An 11897-nucleotide genomic window follows, 5' to 3' on the forward strand; every position below is an offset into this window, starting at 1 on the left:
AAGATTCTGCTAAATAACAGGCTAGTGCGAAGCTTCTCGATGTGCGGATACCCGTGTATTCAAATATGTACGATGTATACGTGCGCTATCTGATTTCCAGCGAATAAAGACTGTAGTTACACAGGAAACGAATCTCTTCTTATTCCTGATGAGTATTGATAAGAATTGTACCGAACAACATGATTTTCATTGACGATAATGTAAACCAGGCCTTTCCGGCTACAAATAATTTTTACGTTTTTTATTTTCAAAATGATTACTCTGAAGCATGACATTGTGATTTCTATATACTTTTTTTTATTTATAGTGTACAATAAATAATAAACTAGTATGTGTATGTATATACAGTTTCCTTCAAATAAATCTCTAGAATATTATTCTACGTATTTTTACTGCAAGGATTCTTTGCTGTTGAGAGTTATCAAATGTAATTAATTATATATAATGATTCATCTAATCTTTTATCCATAATACTTGAATGTGTAAAGTTCGAATGCATAGCATGAAGAAGATTGCGTGACTAAAATTTTCTCCGGCTTCTTTACAACTTCACCTTCGCGCATCGTAAAATTCTTCGATAAGATTGATCGATAGAACGCTTTAAATTCAGAATAATTTTATTCTCTTCGACAATCGTCGATTTTTACTTTCAACACAAGCTATTCGTACAACAGCAGATTCATACGACTCGTGATTGACCGAATAGAGCAACTTGTATATTATATCTAAAGGAAGTTTCCTCTATGCATGCTGGTTCGAATAAAGGGGCAATAAGGTCATGTTTCTAATGGGGGGCTGTCCCGAGGTACGTGACGTCATTTCCTACACCTGCCATGCATGCTTCCGAATGATAACACCGTCCGGGATATTGACATACACCTATAATACTGTCTGTTGCCTGGCCAACCCTATACAGAATTTCCTTGCGTGACGGGCTCCCTCACACCATGAACATATGTGTAAAGGATCTTGGCGGATGCGAATCCGTCGGTTGTCTGTGATATCGATACGTATTTTTTTCACGACGCTGTAAAATTAAGATAGGATAATTATGAAGAAGAAGCAAAGAGAATAATAATTTTTGAAATAAATCGTAATCATTTCGCGTAAACTTTTCACTTTTTTAATTTAAATGTTTTGATTCTAATTAAGAGAAAGTACATTATTTTAAACAAATTACTAAACTTTCCATTATTTTAATTAACGTTATTTGCGTGGATCCGACAAATTAACTTCTCGAAAAATGTATGACGCAGAAATTGTTAGCCATTCGACAATTTTGCCAGCAAAAATTCGCCGAGTTCCGAAGTTCCCTTTGTTGGTCTGCGGTTACATCTGGTGTTACTACAATAAACAGATGCTACTGTGCGAACGAAGTACATAAGCAAAATGAATTTCCTTTTCACTGTGGCACGATGAAATGTTACCCGTGGGAGTGAAATTAATGGCGTCTTATCTCATCATACAAATAATTATGATGAGATACAATGGCGTTGTGGCCGATTATTTAACGAAGAAATATAATTTCATAACACATCATAAAGAGGATACATAAGCCGAGTTGAAGCGTGATTGCATTCTTGCGTCATGAACATTTGCGTTTAATATAATTAATATGTCGTCATAAGGAAATTTGGGTCAGTGCTAACAATTGCCGATCAGTATCCAGTGGTTAGCTTTGCTTCAACATTTAATTTTAATTCCGTAATAAACGGAAGTCATGGCATATTAAAAAAAAGGTGAATCTCACGTAGGAGAAATATGTAAATATATTTAAATATGTTACAAATAATATGTTATTAAATTGTTATTAAATTATTATTAAATGTTATAAAATTTATTTTAATTTAGATCTTTTTTTCATTCATTTCCTTACAAGAAATACTTTCTTAAATTAATTTTTATTTAATTTACAAAAAATGTTGCTTTCATTTATTTAGAATCTATCAATCAAAATTTTGTAATAGAAATCTATTAGAAATCTATATTTCATTTTCATCCATTCATGTTTCATTTAGTACAGAGGTAGTTTAAACTTCAATTTCTACTTCAACCGCGAGAGAGAGAGAGAGAGAGAGAGAGAGAGAGACCTTCACTCTTTACTGAAGTTTGTTGAAAATTGATTGTTATAACAAGTATAACGAAACGTCTTTCTTTAAGGATTACAAGGCCAGTCAAAGAGTGGCTGACAATACCATTGATTCCATGAATTAAACTTTCAGTGGTGGTGTCAGATAAGCATTAATTGCACGTCAGATACGTGAGATTCCACACCGGCATAATTCGTACCAGGATGTCGACTGTGATGGACGTGCTGTCTGTCAATGTCACGTTTTAAAAGTTCCCCGGAACTTTCTAAAAAATTGCGACCCGCTGCCTTTCCACGGCCAATCAAATCCAATAAAAAGGGACAATTTTTTATTAAAATGTAAAAAGTAGAAATGAAGTAGAAATGAAGAGATAATTATAGATTTTATACCAAATTTTTTAATCCTGCAAATCGATCGACTAATTTACTCGTAAAATTTTATCGTCAGAAATATTAACAAATTATAACGTGGTAATTTAAATATATTCTATTGCTAATTATTAAAAAGTATTCAGTATATAGTTTCAACATACTCGTTAATAATAAAAAATATGAAAATCTAAATGCAGAACAAAAGCTTAGATCAGTTTTATGATTATGAATACAAATATTATATTAGTGTTCGAAAGTATTTTGTACTCACCAGAATTTTTAATGATGTATAATACAATGACGGGAATAGATTTGTTTTGTATGTCTCAGTGATGAAAACAAATGTTTTTATTCACACAATTGTCTTATTGTAAATGCAGCTTTTAACACATTGTCGATGCTAGCGTTAGCGTGATTGCGAAGCATGCAAAATGTATTTATACGTCCAACTGTGCCAGTAAACTCTATTCAGGAATTAAATCGAATTGATCAATTTATTATCGCTCTTCAATTGTTTTTTAATTTTTTCCACACTACATTGTCGAATTGGTATATTTCTTTTCAGTTCATTATCCATTTAATAAATTGAGTAAATGTAATTGAATAATTGCACGTAATATAATATAATAAGAATCGACGAGTGTATTATAATTTAATTATCAAATTACTGTCACTGTAATTAAAAATCTAAATTCTTCTTTTTCACTCATTGTGTTTAAAACTCACTCAAGTTTGTTTTCCGCCATTAATCGAAAACGAAAATTCGCACAATTTAATTCATTGAATAAAACTCTCTTTTAAACTCTTTTTAAATCGTAAATAGCACTTTTGTTCCTAGATTTAATGCAGGCAAAGTCGAAGTAAACTCGAAAATCGAATTCTGTTCACGATTGCGAGATTAAGATGATGACAAACAAATTTGCATAGAATTGTGTCATCGCCCGATCGGCCATGAGCGCGGCGCTCACCTGTTCAAGTGAGCTTACGATAGTAAACTGAAGGTACGGACGAAGCCAGCGTGGTTCCCGTCGGGAGAGCGTAGATCGTTGCCTGGCATTCGTTCTGTGGCGTGAGCACTGACCGTGCACAGAACACCACAAAACGTACGGTTGTTCCAAGTTAAATTCAGCCCGTCGTGCTCCTCGAGGCGTGCACGAGGGGGCTTTCCCACTTCGTCACAACCTCCGGTCACCTGTGCCACCTCACCGTCCGTAGGGGAAGATACTTATATTTTATAGAGAATAGCGTGGGCCGCCTAGGCCCACCGGTTGTTAATAGCAAAGAAACGGTAACACGATTATTAACGCCATGATATAATCTTTCATATCAGATATAAATGCTTCGAAGTTGAATGATATATAATACAATTATTAAACCCTTAGAATGCGCCTAACTTTGTAATGAAGAAATAAAGTTAGTTATAGTTTTGTGAAATTTAAATTTGCGGAGAACAAAAATAATTGCATGTAATATATTGCAAGAATATGTGTCCAGGAATTATGTAGAAGAACAAAAGTTTTTAAGAAGAATACATAAGTTTTAAGAAGAATACAGAGAATGTCAGGAAGAATAAATAAATTCTAAATAAATCAATTTTAAGGAAATCAGTTTATATATGCATTCTGAAGTTTATAATTTTACTGAAGAAAATTGAATTATACGTAAAAGATAAAAAATATAAGGAAAGAATTTTTATTTGTTAGTAATACATAATGTTTAAATAATATTTTACTTTTGCCTAATGTTATGTATACATTAAGTCGTAAATTCTATAAAGGTATGAAGAAACTGGTTTGCAAACTAGTTAATCTAACATATTAGGGTTACAAAACTCTGCTTTATCGCTAGAGATGCTATTAATACAAATATAGCGTTATGAATTAAAGTTGTGTAGCAGCTATGTGCAATGCTTGAAAAGCAAAAAAATTCAATGATCTACTGGGCTTAATGTCCGGATCATCGTGTACCTACTGTAAGTTAAATTCGTTGAACCTGACTAACCGGCCAGGATAGTCACTTTTAACATCGAACCTCAGATGTCGCATGCTGTTTTCTTAAAATCTGAAACTGCAGTTATACAGAAGATATACGTATTTGAAAAAGACTATTAAAATGTATTAAATTAATTGTTTTAGTTTTATCTTAAAGGATCTTATTTTTAGAAACCATCATTGATAAAAAAATGTAATAAAAAATCCATAGATATATATTTTTTAAACTAGCATTCATAATAAATGAATAATAAAAGATTAAGAAGAAGATGCATATATTTAATTTAGATGTAGTAAAACAGCAAAAATTGAAATTTATGTTTTATTTATTGCATTTCAAGTATTGAAGTTAAAATCATTTTTTATATTTATATATATATATTTTTTTTTTAAATAACAACAAAATTGGATTTGTAAATGGGGACACAAAATCAATTTTTTAAAAACAATATCTTGGAAATGTTAAAAAAATATATGAAAATAATTATCTACAATTTGTATTGGATCGTCCGGAAAGTTCGTGCTGATGTTGAAGGAAAATTGAAACGCAGAAAATTTTAATTTAATAAATATATACTAAAATTTAAATTTTAGTCGGCACGAACTTTCCGGATAACCCAATATTTGTAGGATTAAAGAAACGAACATTAGCTTTTTATATTAAAAATGTGAGAAACAATTAGTATAAATATAAAAAAAAATTAATTTATATACAAAAATGCAGAGTTTTGTAGTCTAATTGTTTTTTAATGGATAATTAAGAAAGTATTAAGTTACTGTCATATATATTTATTCGAATAACATCTATTACACTTTTTCGTATTGATTTTTAATTTATATTAAACACTTTTACGATCGTCATGCGGGCATTATTTGTCATCAAATATTTCTTTTTACATACCGATACGTTCATCGTACGTTCATATCTCAAGGCCTTCGTTTCAGTCGGTCATGACAATCTGTCGCCAGTTATATGATCTTTATGTACATGAAATCAAGCTAGTAGACCTTGAAAGTGCCTACATGCGGCGAGCAGCGCGTAAAAATTCTACAGATAAAATTGGGACACAATGACGATCCTGAGAAAGGATGTCTTCGCGTAGGTTTACAAATTGAATACAAATGTAAAGTTTTGCAGATTAATTAAAGTTCCTACGTACCCGCATATCACTGCATATTAATTCGAGTATCATTATCATTGCCTTTCTAAACATTTGTTTAATTTCAAGGATTTGTCTTCAGAAAAAGAAAGAGAATGAATTTACTATTATCTGTTCGATTTATATTTCTCTTCTTTTTCCTATTGATGTCTTTTGCCTCATTTATACGTTTTCTTTAATATCTTTCAATCACATATCGATTGTAGATTACAGAAAACTCAATCACTCTTTTGGAGTTTTAACAACTGTTTGAAAAACTAACTACATCATTTTGTTCACGTCAAAATCTCGATCCTATTGATGACCGCACATCCGACTTGATACGCGACTCGTCGAAAAGGACATTTAGCTGGCGGCGCAGCGCAGCTTAACGAAAAGAAGACGTAACTGTGCTTTAGTATACGCAGCAACTTTTCTCATTCCTTTCTTCATTCTCCCTCTTCGCTCTTATCCTTCTGGGGCGCTTACCGTTACAGCTATCGGATGCTCTTTCAAGCGACAGTCGCAGAAGATAAGCACAAAGATAAACTATTAACGCGTAGCGCGGCTCAAAGTTCTGCTTCCCTATCATTTCTCATGCGCTTGAGAAGCGAATATCATTAATTCAACGATCGCCGCCATATAATTCGCGAAATTTAAGGTCGTTTTAAGAAATCTGTTTGATCGATATTGCACCGACGTACGTTTCAATTCAATTTCACGCAAAGCAGGTCGATACACTTAACTTTTTTTCTTCTCAAACGTGGCGCTTAATTCAATATTCGCTTTACGGTGCTCTACAAGACCAAATTATTGGTCTACGGTCAATTAGTCTGCAAGTATGCGTCAGATGTATTACCGGCCAAACAGGATGCGCGTTTCATCGCGGCGGTGACCGTCATACGATCTCATCAAATATTGCCTCCGGACCGCCTCGTAGCTCCAAGCGCAGCGTTTTTTGAACGGCCTCCACTAAGTATGCGACTCGCGCCGTAGAGAGTGTTGCCGAGATGTATAGAAGAAGTGGTAGGGTTAAAATAAAAGAGAAAAAAAAAGAAGAGAAAAGGAAAGGAAAAAAAAACAAAAGAGTGGGGGAAGACGTCCTTTATTCCAATGCATAAGCGTGCCTTAGTACAGGCATTAACCTCCCTACCATTTTCTCTCCTTTCTCTTTTCCTCGCGCGCCTCGCGCACTGCAGTTATAGTCATTGGATTCTCTTTTAGGGACCGTGCTAAGACTGCCAGATGAAAGTATATAACCGGTTCGCAGCTGCAGCCAGTCTGGAGACCTGGGTATCGGCCGGTGTGCAACTGGCGGGCACACACCGTGGCGCCAGGAACGGATTCGTCGTCCGTGGTCCCAAGAAAGGACACGTACGGTCACATCTCCTTATCTTGTCTCGAAAATCCCCGTTAATCCTTTTCGCAATAGCAGCCTATGCCCTCAGCTAGAAAGTGCAGCATAAAAATGATATAAATCTGATAAACCGCAATCTCTTTTAGAATAATAAACAGCAGTCTAAGTTTAAAGCTAGACCTAGATTCACGTAGCAGGTAGTTTTATGACGAACTCAGAAACAGTACGACGAGTTCAACGTTTCCTGACGTCGCGATAGTGAAGCAATTTTACGTATCGATCCCTTTAACTTTTATCTCTATTTCTGTCCAGTACATTATTACGGTTGCATTGTTTCGCGGTATTCATAGTCATGTGTTGTAGCTGAAATCAAATAGAAATATATTAAGAAATAAGCGGAAATGTCTGCACAACGCAATGTCTATTTTTAAAAATTCTCTGTATTATATATTATTATACCTTTTCAAGGGTAATCTCTATGTCTATCGTGATATTCCGTGTGTAAAATTTATCAAAGTATCTGCACACTCTTTTTAAATCGGAAGTTTTTTAAATGGATGTTCTTTCTGAAAGAATCAAGGACTGATTGAAGGATATCCGCAAATCATGCATGAGATTATGATGAGGTGGCAAGAAGTGAAGAAAATGAAACGTAAAATGAACATTGTACAGGAATTGGCAAAAAACATCCAACATCGTATTTATTGTCAGAGTCAATTTCTTCATAAAAGTAAAAACGGATAATTATTACTTATTTCAATAATTTAAACTTAACATATATACTTATATTCTATTCCTATAATTTTATAATTAAACTGTATAATCAAACTACAACTGTTTCATTTTTATACAAATACTTACGAGTATTATTCTAGAAAACAATTTAGACATAAAGTCAAAATTCGAAACATAAGATGTCTTGTAAATTAACAAAGATGTTTCTATGACACTTTTTGTGAGAACTATCTAAAAACGTATGAAAGATATATTATAAGATGTCTTATATCCCAATTTTGGATTTCGTGTTATTTAGGTAGTATCTCGAGTTTTGCAAAATTACCTGTGTGAATGTAAGTAACTTCCGTATATTCTGCAAATGAGCGACAGTCATAGTAGAGGAACGCGGCAAAGTGACGGAAGATACGAGGAGCTTTGGGATAATCATGCCTAGCACTGCTCAGCTTATTATATTTAATGATCTTCATAGAGATGAAGCACGCTTGATCTTCCGTGACGAAATAAGGTGCGTCCTCCGACAGGATATCATATCAAAATTGAAATAGCACATAAATATAACTTACGATTTATTAATGACGCGGAGATTGATTGCAATCTCTCTCTCATAGAATATTTAAAAAATGTACAAACACTGTACAGATAACTGTAATCTTCTAAACTAATTGATTTAAAATTTTTGAAACACATATTTTTTATATTAAAAAAAAATGTATTCTGATCAATAATATCGCCTCTGAAATAAAATTTGATGGTAATAAAATGATGATGATAAAATGATTGAAAGAACCGCATAAATCAAAACACTTAAAAATTCGTTAACTGCTATTTTAAGGAATAGCATGGATGAATTTAATCGCATTTGTAATCTTATTATGTAAATGTAATACAACAAAGCAGCGAACTATTTTATAGCGATGTTAATTGTGGTTGGTAAACGGAATAATTTAGCAGCGTGCTAGAGAATTAAAAAAAGTTAGAACAAATTTTTCACACGCCACTGCATTTGAGACAATTCGCGCAACAATAATCGCGAGTTGAAGTATACAAAAGTATAATACGTCCGCGAAGAACTGTAAGAAGACACGAAGAGAGGTAATGTCGCCCAGGTGCTCGACTGGCCTCTGCCAAACTTGCAACTCGCCTCCACCCCCTCTCTCATTTTCTCCTGTTCTCTCTTTCTTTCTTCCGTTATTCTTCTTCGACTTGTTCGACTCGTCACGACCAGTCGGTTCCTCTTTTTCCACAACGCACGATCCTTCCTAGGACTCTATACGTCCTTACCTCTTTACTTTTATCCGTGCGCCATTGGCCATTAGCGACCGCGCCGTCCGCCGACCGCCGTCCGTATCATCGAGGCCCCGGCTGGCCCCGGCCCCGGCGCGGTAAAGGGCCTCTCTTACTGGGTCCCGCGGGCCAGTCTTTCGTCGCGCGTTCACCGGTGCTCCGGCCTCCTCAGGCCTCCTCGCGTTCCGGCCGATGATCTGCCTCCTCGGCGATCCGGCCATGTGCCGTGTGATTTTATACCGGTACGCGTGTTTCTACGATGACTACCTGTGAGTGCATCACATGGCCGACAATTGACGATAGCTCCATATGTGCGATCGAGAAGCTCAACATGGCTCGTTGCATCGCTTCACTATCTAATATTCGCTCTTATTTTACCTGTTAATGTGACTTGACGATAATAATGTGCGATTGCGCACATATTAACAGTTATAGTTTTCCGTTGAATTTTACGTCAATATTACGTCAAACAAACGACGATCCGGCAATCCAATCGCGGTGAAAGAGATTTCACACTTCAGTTGCATATGCCACGATGATTTATCGGTAGTTGGCCTAGATACGCAATTGTTATAGATGGAATCGTGATTTTAAAAGGATTGGATCTCTCGACCTTGAATATTGCACCATCAAATGAATGATAGTGTCTACTGCACGTATTTCTTTGTCATTTTTTCTGAAAATTGTGTCGCGCACAATTTCGTATATTGAGTGACTTTTTGAATGATATATTTGTTTTGACAATTGAGGTGAAAAAGATGTGCGTGACGTGCGTGATAGCATACGAGGACGTAGTATTCGAATAAAGTGGCAGTCTCTCTGGTTACAATCATTCTCAGAGGAATTCGATATAAAATCAAAGTAGCTTTAATAAAGTAATACGTAAAAGCTTCAATTGACATATTCTCTTTCTCGTATATTCATGCTATATATTTTTATAAGTAATTTCAATTAAGTCTCTCTAATTAAGCATTTAATTTACTTTTAGAGATTGAAAAGATAAGATGCAAAACTGATTCTCTTTCTCAAAAGAAAAAAATTTCTTAAATATTTTATATGATTTTTTAATCAAAATATATTAAAAAATGATTTATATATAATTGGAAAAGAGAGAGAAAAGAGCGTTATAATTTAACTTTGTCTTTTCTCGTGTTACTTTTTCGAGTTCATCCTCTAAATAAATCATAATTAATTGGCTGTTATTCGTTTAATTTAAATCTGTTATTATTTGTGTACCCGATGTAAACATTAATTAAACATATATATCGGTTGTATAATGTAATACAAATTAATTTTTTAGTTCCTTTGCGTATATTTGCATTTGCGATCCGAGCTATCTGACGATACAAATCAAACCAGTTGAAATTCCAGTTGCAAATGTCGTACCGACTATCACATGAACGCGCAAAGGTCGACCAGTCTTTATTTCTTTTCCAATCGGCGACAAATATCTTATTTAAATATATCTGAAAAATTTAGCCTTGTAAATTTAACATATTCAGATCAACGACCGCGTCCACTTCTCGTATTATTATTAAAATATGTGTTATAATTGATGTAAGAATATCCCTTTTCAACGTTAAAAGTCCTTCAAAAGTGTTATCGATTTTTCGACGACAAAACTGAAGCTATTAGCTTATACTTGAAAAGGATTATATCGAGAATGCAGTTGCATGCATCGTGGATTTTTTTTTTTTTTTCGAAAAGTGCCGATAAAAGTAACGCAATGGTAAAACTTTTCATCGAATTCGCACGATGTAAAACGAGAGTGCAGTAAAAATGCGTCGCAGTGTTTTTTATGTGAACTAAAAAACAATTCTATATATTTTAAGTTTTATCCCAGAAAGTATCCAATATATTCCTGAGAAAACACAACCGGTGCCGACCAGATGGGAAGTGATGTATACTTATTATGGCAGAAACGTTCTCAAAGAGATCCGTCGCAGCTAAGGTGAATATTATCACCATTCATTAACTATAGTTAACGATATATTTAAATTGATATTGATATTGATTAAACGGAAAAATATAATAATCATATCAATACTTTATCTATTTCTTTCCATTGTCTTATTTATAGGACAGCATTTAAAAAATTTTCTTTTCCACATGTATATATAAAAAAATTGAAAAGATGCTTTATATAAAGTACTCATATACAGAAAAAAATTAAAAATCCTATGAATAAGACAATGTAAAGAGAAGTGGATTAATAATAAAGAGATAAGAAATCATTTAATTTAATCATCACAACGATTTAATCATCATAACGATCAATTTATTTACATGTATCTATCTTAATTCGATAATCGCAACATTTCTAAGATCAACCATGCGACAACAAAGCATGTGTGAAACGCTTATATGCTCTTTGTTTCGTGTTTCTTGTTATTTATTTTTTGCTTTTTCTCCGTTTTATCAACAAATATTTGTATTTTTTGCTACGTATTTCTTGTTTCTTTCAAAGTTCGTTAATTTTTATTTCGGACGATATAGAACAAAAAACCGGATAAGAAGCAAAAAGACATGATGTAAAAAAATAACAAAAGGTAAGAAATAAGAAACAAAAAGCACATTGTAAAACAGGCTTAAAGATCGTGGAAAAGTATCACTATCCTCCCGTGTAGGCCACGAAATCTCGTAAATATGGCATTGACGTACGAGAGGCTTTTAGCTGACTACAGTTATTCGTCCGAGAGATCTTTTAAGCGCAAGTCAGACGGGGTATGTAATTTTCATGTACGACTCTCTCTTCCTCTTCTTCCTTTTCTTCTCTTTCCCGACAGGCGGCTAAGCGAGTAAGCGCAACGGCCGTGACACGCACGCGGCCGCACGCGTTTCGCACGGAATCTCGCGCGTGTGCAATGTGCCTCATACGCACTCATCTCGCCTTGTCTCGTTTTGTTCCGTACCAGGGAGGGAGGGGG

Source organism: Atta colombica, unplaced genomic scaffold (assembly GCF_001594045.1).
Source record: "Atta colombica isolate Treedump-2 unplaced genomic scaffold, Acol1.0 scaffold55, whole genome shotgun sequence".
Lineage (NCBI taxonomy): Eukaryota > Metazoa > Arthropoda > Insecta > Hymenoptera > Formicidae > Atta > Atta colombica.